The sequence below is a fragment of the Stigmatopora nigra genome, unplaced genomic scaffold (assembly GCF_051989575.1).
Source record: "Stigmatopora nigra isolate UIUO_SnigA unplaced genomic scaffold, RoL_Snig_1.1 HiC_scaffold_25, whole genome shotgun sequence".
Classification (NCBI taxonomy): domain Eukaryota; kingdom Metazoa; phylum Chordata; class Actinopteri; order Syngnathiformes; family Syngnathidae; genus Stigmatopora; species Stigmatopora nigra.
Window position 1 is genome coordinate 2,037,850 of NW_027551604.1, and position 8,107 is coordinate 2,045,956.

Below are 8,107 nucleotides of genomic sequence, written 5' to 3' on the forward strand. Positions count from 1 at the left end.
GTGGGTTAAAAATCTGGAAAAATTATTAATGTTCTGCTAAATTATAATTTTTTACTCAAGTTATTACAGGAGGGATAAAAAAAATCTAAAAAAAATCTCAAAAAAAAATTATAATTTCCATTTTCTGCAAAAAATTGTCAATTTCTCCAAATGCTAAAACTGCTTTAGACTATTATGATTATATTACAATTATTTCTATTAGAACATGACATTATACTGACTGTGTAGTTGAAATACACAATATCCTGGATAATTTCATTAATTACATATTTAATAAGCTAAATTTCGGGTTTCTCTAAATAAGAGTGACAAGCACTTCAAGCGCATACGTGGCACGCTAGGCACAAAATGGCTGCCATGGGGCGTGATCACCATCGACATGGAGTACCACGTGGTCAAAGTACATCATACTTTTGTCCAATTAACCCCTTACGAGCTACAGAAGTATTATTAACTCCAAATACAACCAAATACGCATCATTGAAAACAACAACTTTGTAAATAATATATTTTTTAATACCTTTAGGCCAATTTAAAGCTATTTTTTTCATTTATTTTTAATTTTGACGAGATAAAATGTCCAAATTCATGTAAAAACTCGTCCTAGTTAACCCTTCATGTGCTTCAAATTCAACATTACAACCGAATTAAAGCTACCATGAAGTTCAAACTTGCTAAATTTAATAAAACAAGGCAAAAAAGTCTCTAAATTTGATTAAAATTTAAAATAAAATACGCCTGACGGTTCTGCCCTATGTTCCCTGCACAAAAAATACTTTTAAACAATAGGAAAGTAAAATAACATCCAAGTTCATGTTGCAATGAACCCACAGTGCATCTGTTTCACAGCAAAAAAATAAATATATATAATAAAAAATGCCAGATTTGCTTGAGTCCAAATATAACAACAATGCTCAGTCTAGCAAATGACTGCATGATTAAAGTCTTTTACTGTATTGTTTGACTTTTTAGATGAAAACAAAAGGAAGGAACTTGGGAGCACGTGTCTTAAACTCCACGTCTTAAAATGGGCGCCCGGTTGTTATTGATAGGCACAAAATGGCGGATGCAGGTCGATCTGATCGCATGAGTTTAATGAAACGCAACTTTTGGGTCTTAATTGTTATTTTATGGGTTTTTTAAGGCTTCCATGCAGGCTAAATTTGACAAAAATAGTCCCCTAATTCAACAACAGTATTTAATAATAATTTTTGACTGATTTTTGAGGAGAAAATCACGGAAGTGCTTTATTAGTAATATTTTTATACATTTTTTCCACCATTGGAATGTATTGACAAAAACACAACTTTTATCCATGAAATAGTTCCTTAACAATTGCAATGTATTTTTTGGGGACTTCTCATTTTTTAAAATATGAATTTTTCAAGTCATTATTAATATTAATTTTCGAAATAGTGTAGTAACATTATGAGTCATAATTAATGTTCATATTCTCGGTCTATTTTTTTGTGTAATAGTACAGTAACATTATGATACAAATGCGTGTATTAATTTGGAATTGACTTTTTTATAGTCAATTAAAAATTATGCAAATACAGAAATATTAAAAGCATATAAGCATGATTTATAAATTCATATTCCAGAATATTTTTTGCAGTGTGGCAATCGTGTGTGCACATGTTTTTTTCTCTGATAGTTAGCCAAAACTTGTTCTCAAACTATTACGAGTCATTTTTTTTATGATTTAATATTTCAACTCCAAACAATCAACTGCAAACCAGCACAATATAAGTTTATATAATAAAAACCCTATTAAAATGAGAGTGAACCATTCATTATCAGTCCAGATCCACAAACAACTCCTCAATCCTCCATTTTGTGCCTTTGTTGACACGTTTTTTAGCAAATTAAAAAGCACCATAAAGCTACAGGCTTTTTCTTTTTTGGAGGACAAAGTCAAAAAGTCCAACTCACCTCACGTGATGGCAGAAGGCAAAAAAAACGGAGGAGTTCTGTCCGCTAAGCAGAATGTGGACCGACCGACCCGGTGGCGTTCGGACCTCCGAGTGTGGGTCGACCAGTCGTAAGAGGGACGGACGGACGGACAGAAGGACGGACGGACGCGTCCTGGCTGGCTCACACAAGCAACCCCTGGCAAGCGGACAGCAACCTGATGTGCGTACGTATTGTACTAAAACATGAAAAACAGAGAATGTTGAGCAAGAATTAGTGTGCCTTGTGTGATTATTATGATGTAAATACTGCATTTGGATGTTTTTTCTTAAGATTATGGACCAGTTTTAGCAATGTTTTTTGTATGAACCAATTTTAGCAATGTTTTTTTAGTATGGACCAGTTTTAGCAATGTTTTTTAGTGTGTTTTATAGTATGGACCAGTTTTAGCAATGTTTTTTAGTATGGACCGGTTTTAGCAATGTTTTTTGGTATGTTTTATAGTAGAACCAGTTTTAGCAATGTATTTTTAGTATGGACCAGTTTTAGCAAAGTTTTTTAGTGTGTTTTATAGTATGGACCAGTTTTAGCAATGTTTTTTAGTATGTTTTTTATTATGGACCAATTTTAACAATGTTTTTTAGTATGTTTTTTTAGTATGGACCAGTTTTTGCAATGTTTTTTAGCAATGTTTTTTAGTGTGGACCAGTTTCAGCAATGGGTTTTACTTTACTGCATTTTGATACTTTTAATCCACGTTTTTAAGTTTATGGACTAAAGTACTAATCCTTTTTAGTATGTTAACAGTACATTTTGGTATAATTGTCCTGCAAAAGGAGTAAAATTGTAATGTGTGTGTTTATTTGTATGTATTTTTGAATTTGAATTGGATGCCTTAAATGGTCATTATGCAAGTACCATGAGATTTTAAGATTTACTATGAAGTATAAACACAGATAAGTCGTCATACAAATATTTATTTACGATAAAAATGAAGTGAGGTTTAATTATTATTTTAAATGTGAGTTAAGTAGTTAGTTAGCAGCATGTGAGATAGCTATGGAGTTTTTGTTCAAGTATCACAGTGCAAGAAATACTGCATTTTGATACGTTTAATCCACATTTTTAAGTGTATGGACTAAAGTACTAAGTTTTTTAGTGTGTCAACAGTAAATTTTAGCATAAATTGTCCTGCAAAAGCCCTAAAACTGATGTAAAAAGCCATATCGTATTTTTGAATTGAATTGGACGCCTTTATGGTCATTATGTAAATATAGCGAGATTTAAACAGTAAATTTTAGTCCACTGTAAAAAATGTCCTCCAACAGGATTAAAAATTTGACGTAAAAATGAATATTAAGCAACCATTAGTGTGTTTTGTGTGTTTATTTTTGTATTTTTAAATTGAATTGGATGCCTTAAATGCTCATTGTGGAAGTGAAGTGAGATTTAAAGCTTTACTATAAAGTGTACATATAAATATGTAGTCATAAAAATATTTATATATAATAAAAATGAAGTTAGGTTAAAAATAAGTAGTTAGCAGCATTTGAGGTAGCTATGGAATTTTAATTGAAGTATCAAAGGGCATGAAATATGGCATTTTGATGAATTTTCTTCATATTTTTCAAGTTTATGGACTACAATTCTAGTTTTTAGTATGTCAACAGTAAATTTAAGTCCATATTTTAGTCATAATAAATATACACAGTATAAATTGTTCTGCAACAGGACTAAAAGACTAAAATAAAAAATATTATGGTTATCAAAATATAAATAATGCATATTGATACTTTTGGACCAGAGTTCTAAAAATGGTTCTTAGCATTTGAGCAAAAAAATGATAATACAACAACATAATGAAGCTACACTGTAAAAAATGCAATAAAAAAATTTGGGTGGGTTTCTTGGATTTTTTGGGGGTCGTGTTGAGATGACCTTCAAAATTTGGAACATTGTAAAAACACCTTAATATTTTACATGGACATCCCAGAATTCTGACAAAAAATGAGGCTCTTTTGACTGAGAAATGATGGCAAATTTGAAGCAAAATGTGAGAGTTAAGGGGGTCTTAGATGGGGCTTTGAGTACTTCGAGGTAAGAATCTAATTAGAAGGGCGAGCAGTTCTTTTGACTTGGCTCTTGAAATATGAAAAAAACGCATTGAAGTGAGGATAAAGAGTTTGCAAATCATCAACAAGGTAGACTGATAATTGAGCCATCTCAAGGCTATTAGGTGATACCTGCATGCAAAATTAAATATCAAGTGCAGCCATTTTAATGGAGGAAAAATGACAGGCAATTTTAGTCCAGCACTGTATGTACTTTTTTTTATGGATTTAGGTTGCTTGGGCTTTTTAAGTAAGAAATAATTGCAGGTTCATCTACATTCATTTTTTGAGGGGCATATTTAAATGAGATTTGAGTTTTTGGCAGGAAAAAAGTTGAACTTTTTGTGCATTATTTAAGTCGAGTTTTTTAATGATTTGAATATTTTTGGTTTAAAGTATGTAATCCAAGTTAGAGGTTTTGAACAACTTTGTTTTTTACATGGGTGTAATAATTAGGTTTTTAGCTATATTAAATAAGTGACAGTTTGGTTTAATGCTATTTCAAAACAAAAACAAAATTTCTTCAGAATTAAAACCACTTTTATACTAACCAATTTTTTTGACATGTTATAGTTCAAACCAGTTACAACATTACAAAAGCCATATTTAATAACCTGAAACCGACATGTATCATATTTTAACCCTTCACATTCAACAAAAGTAATGGTAAATTCAACCAAAATATTGATATCCTGTTTTAATTGCAGTTGTTTATTTGCTACTACACAATGTAGTTATTTCACACTCTTATCATAGTACTGATTTAGTATTCACTATAATGAATATTTCCAGGTTAGAGGTAGTTTATGGACATTTTTAAATCTGCTATTCAAAAAATAGATTAGATTAGAATTTTATTTAATCTCATATTTGGGAAGAGTCAGAAAAAATTGACATTGACTTAAAAAAATGTGACAGATGGGCGGGGTCAGCACAAGATAGGATAGATATAAAAAAGTGCATCCGTTAACAGTACATATGAAACATAAACAGAAAAAAAGGACTAAAGTATTAACATACTCATAACTCATCATTCAAGTAAAAAATATGAAGTACTAAAAAGTAAAGTAAAAGGAATGTATTAAGAAATATTAAAATGTAATTTAAAAAAAGATAAAATGGCTGTAAAACACGAAAAACAAATAAGAGTGGACCCAGCTACTGCCACTGGCTTCCGTGTGATGGGGCCATCTTGAGGAAAAAATATAAACAATCGGACAACGTCGACGGGCCGGATTACAAAGCCTATCGGGCCGAATGTGGCCCGCGGGCCGTAGTTTGCCCATGTCTGTTGCAGACGAAAAGACATAAAGCCGACGCTGACTCAGCACTTTTAAGGCAAGTGCCTTTTTGTTGAAGGCGCGGATTCGGGCACGGAACGCAACCTATTCTCGAAAACACCTCGCTGTTATTAATACGGGTCGTTTTCTGATGCCAAATGGCAGCGGCCCATTTTATGAAGTCGTAACGTCTCATTTTTTTTGGCACTGGATTCGGCACCATGTGGATTCATTATCTTCACACCTGCTATGCTATCTACTGCCAATGTATATTATTATTGTACGTGTGGAAGGATACATAAAATATATATATATTTTTTTATAGGTCGAAGCTGGCACGTGTTTGTTATATTATTAAAATATTTTTTACGCATTTTGTTTAAAAACAGGCGGCACATTTATAATCATTTTGAGCGTCCGTGCTAACACTGAAGGCTAATTCCTATTAGCATGTTAGGATTAGCGTTTATTCACGCAAATATTTACACAAAAAGCTGTTGTAACACACACTCGTGACTTTATGACACTAAAAATATCTTGTCAATCTGTTAAAAAATAGTTTAATTTTATCATAGTTTTTTATCTGATTTTAATATGCAACACTGTGCAAGCATCACACTGCCCCCTATAGGCCAAATTTAGAAATTGCTATTTTTTGGGGGTTGTTTTAGTAATACTTTCTGATTGTTTCACTTTATATTTAAGATTTAGATTTTATTGAAAGATAAACAACAACAAAATGACTCAATTATCGTGTAAATTTATCAAAATTTCCACCAAAAAATTGTTTAAAAATTCTTTTCACACAATTTTTCAAAAATTAATCCGTTATGTAATTTTACACTATCAAATTATATAATGTTGCATCATTATTTTAGGTCAAAATGTAAGAAAAACAAAAAAATACCTGCTCTAAACTACTATTACAAAATATCTAATTTCTTCCAACTATCATTAAAAACACCCCTTTTGTTCCCCTAAATGAGTATTTTCAAAATGATGCATTATTTTAATTTCTAAAAATGGATGCATGGTTATTTTATTGGCACACTTTCTTGGCAATTACCCAGATTTGGAGTGAGCAAGAAAACAAGAGCAGATCTCCACGGTGCTATTAAATGGGTCTGTAATGGGGGGGGGGGGGGTTAAGGGAGGCGGGATGGACTGTTGAGGGAATGGCACGGGGATGGGAGGGGGACCGGAGGAGGGGGGTGGTCGGGTATTTGATAAACTGGCACAAAACCAAGCACTAATGCCCCTTAAATGTCAGCCACTATGTAGTAGTATCAGTATTGGGACGAATAGAAGAGAGTGTATTCATATTTTACTGAGTCCAGTGGGGGCACCCTGGGATGCTATGCTGGATAATTGGGGGTAAACTGGAGTGGCACACATTTAATAATTTTTTATTTTTTAAAAATCGGGAAAAAATAGATTTTTTTGGGCAATTTTTTTGAAAAATAATTTTAAAAATCCCATATTAGGGTGGTCTGAAATCGTCTATTACTAAACATGTTGGTGTTGTAGGAGTCAGTCGTGAATTTTACAATTTCTCGCGTATAAGCCTTAACCTTAAAATGCCCTTAAAATTGTTTAATTTTACAATTTCTCGTGTATAAGCCGCTTCCTCATTCACAATTTTAATCCGTCGTGAGCCTTGAAAAATAGTTATGCATACAATTGACTCCCTGATTGATAATTTTAATAATATACTGTATTTTCTCGCATATTAGCTGACTTTGTGTTAAGCCACACCCTTAAAATGGCCTAAAAACAGTTGAATTTTAATATTTCTCACCTATAAGCCACCCCATGATTCACAATTTTCACCTCCATACTTATGGTTTTAATAAAGAGTACAAATGTCTTACCTTGAATGAAAAATCTTGAGAAAAATCATCGCACTTGGTATTTCTGAGATTCTGTATGAATCAAAAAGATCGCCTGCTGGATTGCACATTCCGATGTGTTACCTGCAGGTAGACAAATTAAAAAAGAAAGTCATGTGACCAGTACAACCAAGAAATATGTCCCCAAGTCTACTTTAAAGATGACAGCACCAAGTAAGTTAAGTTTTTTCATGTTCTATGCAAGATACCATTAACTTTTTCCTCTAATTCCATTCATAGACATCAAAAATACATTTAATTTAACATTTTATCTGTTTATCTTTTATCTATTTTGAAACAAATGACCAAATTATCTTCCATTATGTCATTTTGTCTTTGTCACCTTGCAGTTTCATACATATCAAGTTTAATTTATGCGTATAAAACACATTCAGGTGGTCTGAAATCGCCATGTTGGTGTTGTATGAGCCGTTCCTGAAGGGGGGGCTGGTGTTGGGGGGTTCGGTAGGGGGTGGGTAGCAATAGAGAGAGTGATTTTTTTTTTTTTTTTGCAGTGGGGTGAAAGGCTGGCGGTCATGTGTGCAGGGCTCATGACAAAAGGCCCTTTTATGTGCAGCGTATGCAGATAGAGGAGGCTCCTTTGTGCACAGATGGAGATCCCATGCTTGGGTCTACCCGCGGTCCGCCAGGGGAGGGTGAGTGAGTGAGGGCGAGGGGGCGTTGAGTGCCATCACTGTGTCTGCTGGGGGGAGGGGCAGATCTCCTCACCCCACTGCCAGGCTCCTCGGGAGGAGGCGGAGCTCCAGTTTTGGTTGGTAACAGTGCTTTGCAGGTGGACAGATAGCAAGGGATGTTAAAGATTTTGGACAGTAATCCCTCGTATATTGTGGTTGATGTAGACTAGACATGGTCGTGATAATGGGAGGATTGTGATAAGGGTACAGTTTGCATT

At 33.5% G+C, this 8,107-nt stretch overlaps 1 long non-coding RNA gene across 1 annotated transcript; it reads right to left on the reverse strand.

Annotated features, from left to right (window-relative positions):
- Positions 1 to 1,445: 1,445 nt before the first annotated feature.
- Positions 1,446 to 7,271, reverse strand: LOC144192153 (uncharacterized). Its single transcript, XR_013325057.1, has 2 exons — positions 7,177 to 7,271; positions 1,446 to 2,152 (listed from the first exon to the last, which is right to left on the reverse strand). It is a non-coding gene; the product is annotated as an uncharacterized LOC144192153 (long non-coding RNA).
- Between the last annotated feature and the right edge of the window lie 836 nt (positions 7,272 to 8,107).